At 35.2% G+C, this 15,734-nt stretch overlaps 5 non-coding genes across 5 annotated transcripts; all 5 read left to right on the top strand.

Annotated features, from left to right (window-relative positions):
- Positions 1-2,047: 2,047 nt before the first annotated feature.
- Positions 2,048-2,121, top strand: TRNAS-ACU (transfer RNA serine (anticodon ACU)). The gene has a single exon. It is a non-coding gene; the product is annotated as a tRNA-Ser (tRNA).
- A 4,152-nt stretch (positions 2,122-6,273) lies between these two features.
- On the top strand, positions 6,274-6,347 carry TRNAS-ACU (transfer RNA serine (anticodon ACU)). The gene has a single exon. It is a non-coding gene; the product is annotated as a tRNA-Ser (tRNA).
- A 3,005-nt stretch (positions 6,348-9,352) lies between these two features.
- TRNAS-ACU (transfer RNA serine (anticodon ACU)) lies at positions 9,353-9,426 on the top strand. The gene has a single exon. It is a non-coding gene; the product is annotated as a tRNA-Ser (tRNA).
- Positions 9,427-10,522: 1,096 nt separating this feature from the next.
- Positions 10,523-10,596, top strand: TRNAS-ACU (transfer RNA serine (anticodon ACU)). The gene has a single exon. It is a non-coding gene; the product is annotated as a tRNA-Ser (tRNA).
- A 2,264-nt stretch (positions 10,597-12,860) lies between these two features.
- TRNAS-ACU (transfer RNA serine (anticodon ACU)) lies at positions 12,861-12,934 on the top strand. The gene has a single exon. It is a non-coding gene; the product is annotated as a tRNA-Ser (tRNA).
- The last annotated feature ends 2,800 nt before the right edge of the window (positions 12,935-15,734 follow it).

Genomic DNA, 15,734 nt, shown 5'->3' with positions numbered 1-15,734 from the left:
GCTCTTCATTTTCTGGCTTTATTTTTATGCTAACAAATTTGTTCTCTGAAAAGTGTCCACAAAGCCAAGTCTCTGATTAACACCTTTGTAGGGATGGTTTTTCACCTATTACTAAATTAAACTTGCTTCATTGGAAAGGCAGCAAGATGCATCCTCATTTCAATGTCTACTGAAATAATACAGGTTGACACCAGGAAACATTAACGCCACTGCATCCTTGCTGCTTTCTCATGTAGAAGTCTGTTTAATGTGAAAACAAGGTGATATCTAATTAGCACACAGGTAAGGAATTAAGAAAATCTTTATTTAAGGGTGAAAATGTTTCTCACAAAATCGTTGCCCCCAATGCATCATTGAAATTCAAGCTGGAAAGATGATTTTAATATATCACTTGTACATTTTGTATTGCTCTTCTGGTGACAATGTAGTTTGTTTTTGTCAATTACCATTTTCATAATAGGGTAAAGAAAATTAAGTGGATTTTTAAAAGAAAACAATACTTTCAATATACTATTAAAACAAATTAAAATAGTAAAAGTTATTGTACTTTAATGAAAAATAAAGAGCAAAAATATCAATCCCAGTTTTGGATTACTTTAATTAACAAAAAAAATGCATATAGCAGAGGAAAGTTTTAATCTGCCTACCTCTGGGTTATGGGCCCAGCATGCTTCCATTGCAGTACTCTGCTGCACATGTAAGTGCAAGAGATCCTGAAGCACTCACTCATCATGGGAAAGTACCAATGTGTTTCTTCGTTGGTGGATGGAAGAAACATCTTACAAAAACTCTCCAGATTATTGACTTTTTAAAGTTTTTCTAGGAAACGTTTTAGATGAATGCTTATTAGCCTTTGTCAGTATGGACTTTTGCAAAGTGTCTCTGTGGCGCAATCAGTTAGTGTGTACGGCTATAAACCAAAAGGTTGGTGGTTCAATCCCACCCATTGACGTAATTGACCTTGTTATCAGATTTTGGTGATCTTTAAGAAGACAAGTCAAAATTTCAAATCCCCTCTTATGGTGTAGGGTACCTGGCCTTCTCTGATGTAATCAGAGTTAGATTTGATTCAGTGATTTTATAAAAACAGCTAGGAAGCACAATTTAGCAGTGGGTTGCAGAGAAAAAGGAATATGCTGGCAAAAAAATCCAATTTAATGATTAAACAGCTCTTCATTTTCTGGCTTTATTTTTATGCTAACAAATTTGTTCTCTGAAAAGTGTCCACAAAGCCAAGTCTCTGATGAACACCTTTGTAAGGATGGTTTTTCACCTATTACTAAATTAAACTTGCTTCATTGGAAAGGCAGCAAGATGCATCCTCATTTCAATGTCTACTGAAATAATACAGGTTGACACCAGGAAACATTAACGCCAATGCATCCTTGCTGCTTTCTCATGTGGAAGTCTGTTTAATGTGAAAACAAGGTGATATCTAATTAGCACACAGGTAAGGAATTAAGAAAATCTTTATTTAAGGGTGAAGATGTTTCTCACAAAATCGTTGCCCCAATGCATCATTGAAATTCAAGCTGGAAAGATGATTTTAATATATCACTTGTACATTTTGTATTGCTCTTCTGGTGACAATGTAGTTTGTTTTTGTCAATTACCATTTTAATAATAGGGTAAAGAAAATTAAGTGGATTTTTGAAAGAAAACAATACTGTCAATATACTATTAAAACAAATTAAAATGGTAAAAGTTATTGTACTTTAAGTAAACATAAAATAGCTAACATATCAATCCCAGTTTTGGATTACTTTAATTAACAAAAAAAATGCATATAGCAGAGGATAGTTTCAATCTGCCTACCTCTGGTTAATGGGCCCAGCATGCTTCCATTGCAGTACTCTGCTGCACATGTAAGGGCAAGAGATCCTGAAGCACTCACTCATCATGGGAAAGTACCAATGTGTTTCTTCGTTGGTTGATTTAAGAAAATTCTTACAAAAACTCTCCAGATTATTGACTTTTTAAAGTTTTTCTAGGAAATGTTCTAGATGAATGCTTATTAGCCTTTGTCAGTATGTACTTTTTGCAAATTGTCTCTGTGGCGCAATCGGTTAGTGTGTTTGGCTACTAACCAAAAGGTTGGTGGTTCAATCCCACCCAGGGACATAATTGACCTTGTGATCAGGTTTTGGTGATATTTAAGTAGACAAGTCAAAATTTCAAACCCCCTCTTATGGTGTAGGGTACCTGGCCTTCTCTGATGTAATCAGAGTTAGATTTGATTCAGTGATTTTATAAAAAACAGCTAGGAAGCACAATTTAGCAATGGGTTGCAGAGAAAAAAAATATGCTGGCAGAAAAATCCAATTGAGTGATTAAACAGCTCTTCATTTTCTGCCTTTATTTTTATGCTAACAAATTTGTTCTCTAAAAAGTGTCCACAAAGCCAAGTCTCTGATTAACACCTTTGTAGGGATGGTTTTTCACCTATAACTAAATTAAACTTGCTTCATTGGAAAGGCAGCAAGATGCATCCTCATTTCAATGTCTACTGAAATAATACAGGTTGACACCAGGAAACATTAACGCCACTGCATCCTTGCTGCTTTCTCATGTAGAAGTCTGTTTAATGTGAAAACAAGGTGATATCTAATTAGCACACAGGTAAGGAATTAAGAAAATCTTTATTTAAGGGTGAAGATGTTTCTCACAAAATCGTTGCCCCAATGCATCATTGAAATTCAAGCTGGAAAGATCACTTGTACATTTTGTATTGCTCTTCTGGTGACAATGTAGTTTGTTTTTGTCAATTACCCTTTTAATAATAGGGTAAAGAAAATTAAGTGGATTTTTTAAAGAAAACTATATTGTCAATATACTATTAAAACAGAGGGTTTGAGTTTGCCTGCACTGCTACAGTTGATTTCATTAAATCATGTTGAGCCAACAGTATCAGAGTGTCATGAATTTATTACAATGAAACAAGAGATTTCTATATATGTTGGCGGTGCGACCCCCGAGGTATTAAATATGTTTGTAGAAAAGGGAATTGGTCCCTCCAAAGAAATGGGGAACCAAAGAGAAAAAGCCTCTTTGTGGGTGCACTCTTTCAAAAACAATATATATATATATATGTTATCTTTCAATATTTATTGTGTAAAAAATTATACTTTATTTCGACAATTAAAAATGATGTGTATAGAAAAAAGGGCAAAAATACCTATTGGTATACCCTATAGAACAGATAAATAAGGTACAAAGGTGATTATGTCTCATATAATAAGCTCCTCCAAAATAACAATGTATCTCAAAAGATTCTTTGTAATAGTTTGTAGCAACCCCTGTATATAGTGGTGTGTTTTAGAGTGAGGGCAATAATACCAAAACTCTTAACACGGGATGCGATTTAATAAAATCTGAAATGGAGGAGAGTTGATTAATTACATGCTAGGCGAAAATTTATATGCTGATAACTTAAGTAGGCAAAAAAGGATTATATAGCACTAATATGCTTATTACTGTACTTGTAAAGTATTACACAGTGATATTAAATGTTACACAATAAATGTCAGAAGTAACAAGTCCCACAGTAGGAAGCCGTAACTGACAATCGTTGAATTAGATACTATATTTGTATCAATTTGTCTCGCTAATGCGTACAACGAATACTGTCTGCTAAATCAGGTGTAACAAATATTGATTTTCACTGCAAGGATGATTATGCTAAAAAACCAGAACTGGTATATTAATTGGTTAACATTGACCTTGTAATAATAAAGGTGAGTATTGGAAAGTACCCGTGCCGTTGATCCACTGACTTCTGCTGCCTTCCCATGTGTGAAAAAGGTGTCACAGTGAATGGGAGGTGAGAGAGTCAGCGGCCGGAGCGGGTATGAAGGAAGACAGTGGCGTTACTTGCTGTTGTCGGGAAACGGAGAGGGGTTATCCTGATAACAATATTGTCATTGCAGGAAGAAACCCACTCCCGTCCCGCAATGAGTGCGCGCCAAAATACCTCTGATTAAGAGAGGGTCCTGCTGTTGTAGCCCCCGTGGATATCCTTGCTTGAGAAGCGTGTAAGGAGTTTTGCCTACGAATCCGGGTCCGTGAACGTTACACGGGATTCCCGGAAAGACGTCAGAATGACGTCAGAGTGTTTGAGAAGCGGACGTACGTTTCACCCTAGCCGGGTAATTCAACGATTGTCAGTTACGGCTTCCTACTGTGGGACTTGTTACTTCTGACATTTATTGTGTAACATTTAATATCACTGTGTAATACTTTACAAGTACAGTAATAAGCATATTAGTGCTATATAATCCTTTTTTGCCTACTTAAGTTATCAGCATATAAATTTTCGCCTAGCATGTAATTAATCAACTCTCCTCCATTTCAGATTTTATTAAATCGCATCCCGTGTTAAGAGTTTTGGTATTATTGCCCTCACTCTAAAACACACCACTATATACAGGGGTTGCTACAAACTATTACAAAGAATCTTTTGAGATACATTGTTATTTTGGAGGAGCTTATTATATGAGACATAATCACCTTTGTACCTTATTTATCTGTTCTATAGGGTATACCAATAGGTATTTTTGCCCTTTTTTCTATACACATCATTTTTAATTGTCGAAATAAAGTATAATTTTTTACACAATAAATATTGAAAGATAATATATATATATATTGTTTTTGAAAGAGTGCACCCACAAAGAGGCTTTTTCTCTTTGGTTCCCCATTTCTTTGGAGGGACCAATTCCCTTTTCTACAATATACTATTAAAACAAATTAAAATGGTAAAAGTTATTGTACTTTAAGTAAAAATAAAAGAGCAAAAACATCAATCCCAGTTTTGATTACTTAAATTAACAAAAAAAAAATGCATATAGCAAAGGATAGTTTCAATCTGCCTACCTCTGGGTTATGGGCCCAGCATGCTTCCATTGCAGTACTCTGCTGCACATGTAAGTGCAAGAGATCCTGAAGCACTCACTCATCATGGGAAAGTACCAATGTGTTTCTTCGTTGGTTGATGGAAGAAACATCTTACAAAAACTCTCCAGATTATTGACTTTTTAAAGTTTTTCTAGGAAACTTTCTAGATGTATGCTTATTAGCCTTTGTCAGTATATACTTTTTGCAAAGTGTCTCTGTGGCGCAATCTGTTAGTGTATCCGGCTACTAACCAAAAGGTTGGTGGTTCAATCCCACCAAGGGACGTAATTGACCTTGTTATCAGATTTTGGTGATCTTTAAGTAGACAAGTCAAAATTTCAAACCCCCTGTTATGGTGTAGGGTACCTGGCCTTCTCTGATGTAATCAGAGTTAGATTTGATTCAGTGATTTTATAAAAACAGCTAGGAAGCACAATTTAGCAGTGGGTTGCAGAGAAAAAGAAATATGCTGGCAAAAAAATCCAATTGAGTGATTAAACAGCTCTTCATTTTCTGGCTTTATTTTTATGCTAACAAATTTGTTCTCTGAAAAGTGTCCACAAAGCCAAGTCTCTGATGAACACCTTTGTAAGGATGGTTTTTCACCTATTACTAAATTAAACTTGCTTCATTGGAAAGGCAGCAAGATGCATCCTCATTTCAATGTCTACTGAAATAATACAGGTTGACACCAGGAAACATTAACGCCAATGCATCCTTGCTGCTTTCTCATGTGGAAGTCTGTTTAATGTGAAAACAAGGTGATATCTAATTAGCACACAGGTAAGGAATTAAGAAAATCTTTATTTAAGGGTGAAGATGTTTCTCACAAAATCGTTGCCCCAATGCATCATTGAAATTCAAGCTGGAAAGATGATTTTAATATATCACTTGTACATTTTGTATTGCTCTTCTGGTGACAATGTAGTTTGTTTTTGTCAATTACCATTTTAATAATAGGGTAAAGAAAAGTAAGTGGATTTTTGAAAGAAAACAATACTGTCAATATACTATTAAAACAAATTAAAATGGTAAAAGTTATTGTACTTTAAGTAAACATAAAATAGCTAACATATCAATCCCAGTTTTGGATTACTTTAATTAACAAAAAAAATGCATATAGCAGAGGATAGTTTCAATCTGCCTACCTCTGGGTAATGGGCCCAGCATGCTTCCATTGCAGTACTCTGCTGCACATGTAAGTGCAAGAGATCCTGAAGCACTCACTCATCATGGGAAAGTACCAATGTGTTTCTTCGTTGGTTGATTTAAGAAAATTCTTACAAAAACTCTCCAGATTATTGACTTTTTAAAGTTTTTCTATGAAACGTTCTAGATGAATGCTTATTAGCCTTTGTCAGTATGTACTTTTTGCAAATTGTCTCTGTGGCGCAATCGGTTAGTGTGTCTGGCTACTAACCAAAAGGTTGGTGGTTTAATCCCACCCAGGGACATAATTGACCTTGTGATCAGGTTTTGGTGATATTTAAGTAGACAAGTCAAAATTTCAAACCCCCTCTTATGGTGTAGGGTACCTGGCCTTTTCTGATGTAATCAGAGTTAGATTTGATTCCGTGATTTTATAAAAAAACAGCGAGGAAGCACAATTTAGCAATGGGTTGCAGAGAAAAAAAATATGCTGGCAGAAAAATCCAATTGAGTGATTAAACAGCTCTTCATTTTCTGCCTTTATTTTTATGCTAGAAATGTCAGAAGTAACAAGTCCCACAGTAGGAAGCCGTAACTGACAATCGTTGAATTAGATACTATATTTGTATCAATTTGTCTCGCTAATGCGTACAACGAATACTGTCTGCTAAATCAGGTGTAACAAATATTGATTTTCACTGCAAGGATGATTATGCTAAAAAACCAGAACTGGTATATTAATTGGTTAACATTGACCTTGTAATAATAAAGGTGAGTATTGGAAAGTACCCGTGCCGTTGATCCACTGACTTCTGCTGCCTTCCCATGTGTGAAAAAGGTGTCACAGTGAATGGGAGGTGAGAGAGTCAGCGGCCGGAGCGGGTATGAAGGAAGACAGTGGCGTTACTTGCTGTTGTCGGGAAACGGAGAGGGGTTATCCTGATAACAATATTGTCATTGCAGGAAGAAACCCACTCCCGTCCCGCAATGAGTGCGCGCCAAAATACCTCTGATTAAGAGAGGGTCCTGCTGTTGTAGCCCCCGTGGATATCCTTGCTTGAGAAGCGTGTAAGGAGTTTTGCCTACGAATCCGGGTCCGTGAACGTTACACGGGATTCCCGGAAAGACGTCAGAATGACGTCAGAGTGTTTGAGAAGCGGACGTACGTTTCACCCTAGCCGGGTAATTCAACGATTGTCAGTTACGGCTTCCTACTGTGGGACTTGTTACTTCTGACATTTATTGTGTAACATTTAATATCACTGTGTAATACTTTACAAGTACAGTAATAAGCATATTAGTGCTATATAATCCTTTTTTGCCTACTTAAGTTATCAGCATATAAATTTTCGCCTAGCATGTAATTAATCAACTCTCCTCCATTTCAGATTTTATTAAATCGCATCCCGTGTTAAGAGTTTTGGTATTATTGCCCTCACTCTAAAACACACCACTATATACAGGGGTTGCTACAAACTATTACAAAGAATCTTTTGAGATACATTGTTATTTTGGAGGAGCTTATTATATGAGACATAATCACCTTTGTACCTTATTTATCTGTTCTATAGGGTATACCAATAGGTATTTTTGCCCTTTTTTCTATACACATCATTTTTAATTGTCGAAATAAAGTATAATTTTTTACACAATAAATATTGAAAGATAATATATATATATATTGTTTTTGAAAGAGTGCACCCACAAAGAGGCTTTTTCTCTTTGGTTCCCCATTTCTTTGGAGGGACCAATTCCCTTTTCTACAATATACTATTAAAACAAATTAAAATGGTAAAAGTTATTGTACTTTAAGTAAAAATAAAAGAGCAAAAACATCAATCCCAGTTTTGATTACTTAAATTAACAAAAAAAAAATGCATATAGCAAAGGATAGTTTCAATCTGCCTACCTCTGGGTTATGGGCCCAGCATGCTTCCATTGCAGTACTCTGCTGCACATGTAAGTGCAAGAGATCCTGAAGCACTCACTCATCATGGGAAAGTACCAATGTGTTTCTTCGTTGGTTGATGGAAGAAACATCTTACAAAAACTCTCCAGATTATTGACTTTTTAAAGTTTTTCTAGGAAACTTTCTAGATGTATGCTTATTAGCCTTTGTCAGTATATACTTTTTGCAAAGTGTCTCTGTGGCGCAATCGGTTAGTGTATCCGGCTACTAACCAAAAGGTTGGTGGTTCAATCCCACCAAGGGACGTAATTGACCTTGTTATCAGATTTTGGTGATCTTTAAGTAGACAAGTCAAAATTTCAAACCCCCTGTTATGGTGTAGGGTACCTGGCCTTCTCTGATGTAATCAGAGTTAGATTTGATTCAGTGATTTTATAAAAACAGCTAGGAAGCACAATTTAGCAGTGGGTTGCAGAGAAAAAGAAATATGCTGGCAAAAAAATCCAATTGAGTGATTAAACAGCTCTTCATTTTCTGGCTTTATTTTTATGCTAACAAATTTGTTCTCTGAAAAGTGTCCACAAAGCCAAGTCTCTGATGAACACCTTTGTAAGGATGGTTTTTCACCTATTACTAAATTAAACTTGCTTCATTGGAAAGGCAGCAAGATGCATCCTCATTTCAATGTCTACTGAAATAATACAGGTTGACACCAGGAAACATTAACGCCAATGCATCCTTGCTGCTTTCTCATGTGGAAGTCTGTTTAATGTGAAAACAAGGTGATATCTAATTAGCACACAGGTAAGGAATTAAGAAAATCTTTATTTAAGGGTGAAGATGTTTCTCACAAAATCGTTGCCCCAATGCATCATTGAAATTCAAGCTGGAAAGATGATTTTAATATATCACTTGTACATTTTGTATTGCTCTTCTGGTGACAATGTAGTTTGTTTTTGTCAATTACCATTTTAATAATAGGGTAAAGAAAATTAAGTGGATTTTTGAAAGAAAACAATACTGTCAATATACTATTAAAACAAATTAAAATGGTAAAAGTTATTGTACTTTAAGTAAACATAAAATAGCTAACATATCAATCCCAGTTTTGGATTACTTTAATTAACAAAAAAAATGCATATAGCAGAGGATAGTTTCAATCTGCCTACCTCTGGGTAATGGGCCCAGCATGCTTCCATTGCAGTACTCTGCTGCACATGTAAGTGCAAGAGATCCTGAAGCACTCACTCATCATGGGAAAGTACCAATGTGTTTCTTCGTTGGTTGATTTAAGAAAATTCTTACAAAAACTCTCCAGATTATTGACTTTTTAAAGTTTTTCTATGAAACGTTCTAGATGAATGCTTATTAGCCTTTGTCAGTATGTACTTTTTGCAAATTGTCTCTGTGGCGCAATCGGTTAGTGTGTCTGGCTACTAACCAAAAGGTTGGTGGTTTAATCCCACCCAGGGACATAATTGACCTTGTGATCAGGTTTTGGTGATATTTAAGTAGACAAGTCAAAATTTCAAACCCCCTCTTATGGTGTAGGGTACCTGGCCTTTTCTGATGTAATCAGAGTTAGATTTGATTCCGTGATTTTATAAAAAAACAGCGAGGAAGCACAATTTAGCAATGGGTTGCAGAGAAAAAAAATATGCTGGCAGAAAAATCCAATTGAGTGATTAAACAGCTCTTCATTTTCTGCCTTTATTTTTATGCTAACAAATTTGTTCTCTAAAAAGTGTCCACAAAGCCAAGTCTCTGATTAACACCTTTGTAGGGATGGTTTTTCACCTATAACTAAATTAAACTTGCTTCATTGGAAAGGCAGCAAGATGCATCCTCATTTCAATGTCTACTGAAATAATACAGGTTGACACCAGGAAACATTAACGCCACTGCATCCTTGCTGCTTTCTCATGTAGAAGTCTGTTTAATGTGAAAACAAGGTGATATCTAATTAGCACACAGGTAAGGAATTAAGAAAATCTTTATTTAAGGGTGAAGATGTTTCTCACAAAATCGTTGCCCCAATGCATCATTGAAATTCAAGCTGGAAAGATGATTTTAATATATCACTTGTACATTTTGTATTGCTCTTCTGGTGACAATGTAGTTTGTTTTTGTCAATTACCCTTTTAATAATAGGGTAAAGAAAATTAAGTGGATTTTTTAAAGAAAACTATACTGTCAATATACTATTAAAACAAATTAAAATGGTAAAAGTTATTGTACTTTAAGTAAAAATAAAAGAGCAAAAATATCAATCCCAGTTTTGATTACTTAAATTAACAAAACAAATGCATATAGCAAAGGATAGTTTCAATCTGCCTACCTCTGGGTTATGGGCCCAGCATGCTTCAATTGCAGTACTCTGCTGCACATGTAAGTGCAAGAGATCCTGAAGCACTCACTCATCATGGGAAAGTACCAATGTGTTTCTTCGTTGGTTGATGGAAGAAACATCTTACAAAAATTCTCCAGATTATTGACTTTTTAAAGTTTTTCTAGGAAACGTTCTAGATGTATGCTTATTAGCCTTTGTCAGTATGTACTTTTTTGCAAAGTGTCTCTGTGGCGCAATCGGTTAGTGTGTCCGGCTACTAACCAAAAGGTTGGTGGTTCAATCCCACCCAGGGACGTAATTGACCTTGTGATCAGATTTTGGTGATCTTTAAGTAGACAAGTCAAAATTTCAAATCCCCTCTTATGGTGTAGGGTACCTGGCCTTCTCTGATGTAATCAGAGTTAGATTTGATTCATTGATTTTATAAAAACAGCTAGGAAGCACAATTTAGCAGTGGGTTGCAGAGAAAAAGAAATATGCTGGCAAAAAAAATCCAATTGAGTGATTAAACAGCTCTTCATTTTCTGGCTTTATTTTTATGCTAACAAATTTGTTCTCTGAAAAGTGTCCACAAAGCCAAGTCTCTGATTAACACCTTTGTAGGGATGGTTTTTCACCTATTACTAAATTAAACTTGCTTCATTGGAAAGGCAGCAAGATGCATCCTCATTTCAATGTCTACTGAAATAATACAGGTTGACACCAGGAAACATTAACGCCACTGCATCCTTGCTGCTTTCTCATGTAGAAGTCTGTTTAATGTGAAAACAAGGTGATATCTAATTAGCACACAGGTAAGGAATTAAGAAAATCTTTATTTAAGGGTGAAAATGTTTCTCACAAAATCGTTGCCCCCAATGCATCATTGAAATTCAAGCTGGAAAGATGATTTTAATATATCACTTGTACATTTTGTATTGCTCTTCTGGTGACAATGTAGTTTGTTTTTGTCAATTACCATTTTAATGATAGGGTAAAGAAAATTAAGTGGATTTTTAAAAGAAAACAATACTTTCAATATACTATTAAAACAAATTAAAATGGTAAAAGTTATTGTACTTTAATGAAAAATAAAGAGCAAAAATATCAATCCAAGTTTTGGATTACTTTAATTAACAAAAAAAATGCATATAGCAGAGGATAGTTTTAATCTGCCTACCTCTGGGTTATGGGCCCAGCATGCTTCCATTGCAGTACTCTGCTGCACATGTAAGTGCAAGAGATCCTGAAGTACTCACTCATCATGGGAAAGTACCAATGTGTTTCTTCGTTGGTGGATGGAAGAAACATCTTACAAAAACTCTCCAGATTATTGATTTTTTAAAGTTTTTCTAGGAAACGTTTTAGATGAATGCTTATTAGCCTTTGTCAGTATGGACTTTATCAAAGTGTCTCTGTGGCGCAATCAGTTAGTGTGTACTGCTATAAACCAAAAGGATGGTGGTTCAATCCCACCCATTGACGTAATTGACCTTGTTATCAGATTTTGGTGATCTTTAAGTAGACAAGTCAAAATTTCAAATCCCCTCTTATGGTGTAGAGTACCTGGCCTTCTCTGATGTAATCAGAGTTAGATTTGATTCAGTGATTTTATAAAAACAGCTAGGAAGCACAATTTAGCAGTGGGTTGCAGAGAAAAAGAAATATGCTGGCAAAAAAATCCAATTGAGTGATTAAACAGCTCTTCATTTTCTGGCTTTATTTTTATGCTAACAAATTTGTTCTCTGAAAAGTGTCCACAAAGCCAAGTCTCTGATGAACACCCTTGTAAGGATGGTTTTTCACCTATTACTAAATTAAACTTGCTTCATTGGAAAGGCAGCAAGATGCATCCTCATTTCAATGTCTACTGAAATAATACAGGTTGACACCAGGAAACATTAACGCCAATGCATCCTTGCTGCTTTCTCATGTGGAAGTCTGTTTAATGTGAAAACATGGTGATATCTAATTAGCACACAGGTAAGGAATTAAGAAAATCTTTATTTAAGGGTGAAGATGTTTCTCACAAAATCGTTGCCCCAATGCATCATTGAAATTCAAGCTGGAAAGATGATTTTAATATATCACTTGTACATTTTGTATTGCTCTTCTGGTGACAATGTAGTTTGTTTTTGTCAATTACCATTTTAATAATAGGGTAAAGAAAATTAAATGGATTTTTGAAAGAAAACAATACTGTCAATAAACTATTAAAACAAATTAAAATGGTAAAAGTTATTGTACTTTAAGTAAACATAAAATAGCTAACATATCAATCCCAGTTTTGGATTACTTTAATTAACAAAAAAAATGCATATAGCAAAGGATAGTTTCAATCTGCCTACCTCTGGGTTATGGGTCCAGCATGCTTCAATTGCAGTACTCTGCTGCACATGTAAGTGCAAGAGATCCTGAAGCACTCACTCATCATGGGAAAGTACCAATGTGTTTCTTCGTTGGTTGATTTAAGAAAATTCTTACAAAAACTCTCCAGATTATTGACTTTTTAAAGTTTTTCTAGGAAACGTTCTAGATGAATGCTTATTAGCCTTTGTCAGTATGTACTTTTTGCAAATTGTCTCTGTGGCGCAATCGGTTAGTGTGTCTGGCTACTAACCAAAATGTTGGTGGTTCAATCCCACCCAGGGACATAATTGACCTTGTGATCAGGTTTTGGTGATATTTAAGTAGACAAGTCAAAATTTCAAACCCCCTCTTATGGTGTAGGGTACCTGGCCTTCTCTGATGTAATCAGAGTTAGATTTGATTCAGTGATTTTATAAAAAACAGCTAGGAAGCACAATTTAGCAATGGGTTGCAGAGAAAAAAAATATGCTGGCAGAAAAAATCCAATTGAGTGATTAAACAGCTCTTCATTTTCTGCCTTTATTTTTATGCTAACAAATTTGTTCTCTAAAAAGTGTCCACAAAGCCAAGTCTCTGATTAACACCTTTGTAGGGATGGTTTTTCACCTATAACTAAATTAAACTTGCTTCATTGGAAAGGCAGCAAGATGCATCCTCATTTCAATGTCTACTGAAATAATACAGGTTGACACCAGGAAACATTAACGCCACTGCATCCTTGCTGCTTTCTCATGTAGAAGTCTGTTTAATGTGAAAACAAGGTGATATCTAATTAGCACACAGGTAAGGAATTAAGAAAATCTTTATTTAAGGGTGAAGATGTTTCTCACAAAATCGTTGCCCCAATGCATCATTGAAATTCAAGCTGGAAAGATCACTTGTACATTTTGTATTGCTCTTCTGGTGACAATGTAGTTTGTTTTTGTCAATTACCCTTTTAATAATAGGGTAAAGAAAATTAAGTGGATTTTTTAAAGAAAACTATATTGTCAATATACTATTAAAACAAATTAAAATGGTAAAAGTTATTGTACTTTAAGTAAAAATAAAAGAGCAAAAATATCAATCCCAGTTTTGATTACTTAAATTAACAAAAAAAAAATGCATATAGCAAAGGATAGTTTCAATCTGCCTACCTCTGGGTTATGGGCCCAGCATGCTTCCATTGCAGTACTCTGCTGCACATGTAAGTGCAAGAGATCCTGAAGCACTCACTCATCATGGGAAAGTACCAATGTTTTTCTTCGTTGGTTGATGGAAGAAACATTTTACAAAAACTCTCCAGATTATTGACTTTCTAAAGTTTTTCTAGGAAACGTTCTAGATGTATGCTTATTAGCCTTTGTCAGTATGTACTTTTTTGCAAAGTGTCTCTGTGGCGCAATCGGTTAGTGTGTCCGGTTACTAACCAAAAGGTTGGTGGTTCAATCCCACCCAGGGACGTAATTGACCTTGTTATCAGATTTTGGTGATCTTTAAGTAGACAAGTCAAAATTTCAAACCCCCTGTTATAGTGTAGGGTACCTGGCCTTCTCTGATGTAATCAGAGTTAGATTTGATTCATTGATTTTATAAAAACAGCTAGGAAGCACAATTTAGCAGTGGGTTGCAGAGAAAAAGAAATATGCTGGCAAAAAAAATCCAATTGAGTGATTAAACAGCTCTTCATTTTCTGGCTTTATTTTTATGCTAACAAATTTGTTCTCTGAAAAGTGTCCACAAAGCCAAGTCTCTGATTAACACCTTTGTAGGGATGGTTTTTCACCTATTACTAAATTAAACTTGCTTCATTGGAAAGGCAGCAAGATGCATCCTCATTTCAATGTCTACTGAAATAATACAGGTTGACACCAGGAAACATTAACGCCACTGCATCCTTGCTGCTTTCTCATGTAGAAGTCTGTTTAATGTGAAAACAAGGTGATATCTAATTAGCACACAGGTAAGGAATTAAGAAAATCTTTATTTAAGGGTGAAAATGTTTCTCACAAAATCGTTGCCCCCAATGCATCATTGAAATTCAAGCTGGAAAGATGATTTTAATATATCACTTGTACATTTTGTATTGCTCTTCTGGTGACAATGTAGTTTGTTTTTGTCAATTACCATTTTAATAATAGGGTAAAGAAAATTAAGTGGATTTTTAAAAGAAAACAATACTTTCAATATACTATTAAAACAAATTAAAATGGAAAAAAGTTATTGTACTTTAATGAAAAATAAAGAGCAAAAATATCAATCCCAGTTTTGGATTACTTTAATTAACAAAAAAAATGCATATAGCAGAGGAAAGTTTTAATCTGCCTACCTCTGGGTTATGGGCCCAGCATGCTTCCATTGCAGTACTCTGCTGCACATGTAAGTGCAAGAGATCCTGAAGCACTCACTCATCATGGGAAAGTACCAATGTGTTTCTTCGTTGGTGGATGGAAGAAACATCTTACAAAAACTCTCCAGATTATTGACTTTTTAAAGTTTTTCTAGGAAACGTTTTAGATGAATGCTTATTAGCCTTTGTCAGTATGGACTTTCGCAAAGTGTCTCTGTGGCGCAATCAGTTAGTGTGTACTGCTATAAACCAAAAGGTTGGTGGTTCAATCCCACCCATTGACGTAATTGACCTTGTTATAAGATTTTGGTGATCTTTAAGTAGACAAGTCAAAATTTCAAATCCCCTCTTATGGTGTAGGGTACCTGGCCTTCTCTGATGTAATCAGAGTTAGATTTGATTCAGTGATTTTATAAAAACAGCTAGGAAGCACAATTTAGCAGTGGGTTGCAGAGAAAAAGAAATATGCTGGCAAAAAAATCCAATTGAGTGATTAAACAGCTCTTCATTTTCTGGCTTTATTTTTATGCTAACAAATTTGTTCTCTGAAAAGTGTCCACAAAGCCAAGTCTCTGATGAACACCTTTGTAAGGATGGTTTTTCACCTATTACTAAATTAAACTTGCTTCATTGGAAAGGCAGCAAGATGCATCCTCATTTCAATGTCTACTGAAATAATACAGGTTGACACCAGGAAACATTAACGCCAATGCATCCTTGCTGCTTTCTCATGTGGAAGTCTGTTTAATGTGAAA

Source organism: Pseudophryne corroboree, assembly GCF_028390025.1.
Source record: "Pseudophryne corroboree isolate aPseCor3 chromosome 7 unlocalized genomic scaffold, aPseCor3.hap2 SUPER_7_unloc_1, whole genome shotgun sequence".
Lineage (NCBI taxonomy): Eukaryota > Metazoa > Chordata > Amphibia > Anura > Myobatrachidae > Pseudophryne > Pseudophryne corroboree.
The sequence above is the reverse complement of the archived record's forward strand: the minus strand, read 5'-3'. Positions and strand labels throughout refer to the sequence as shown.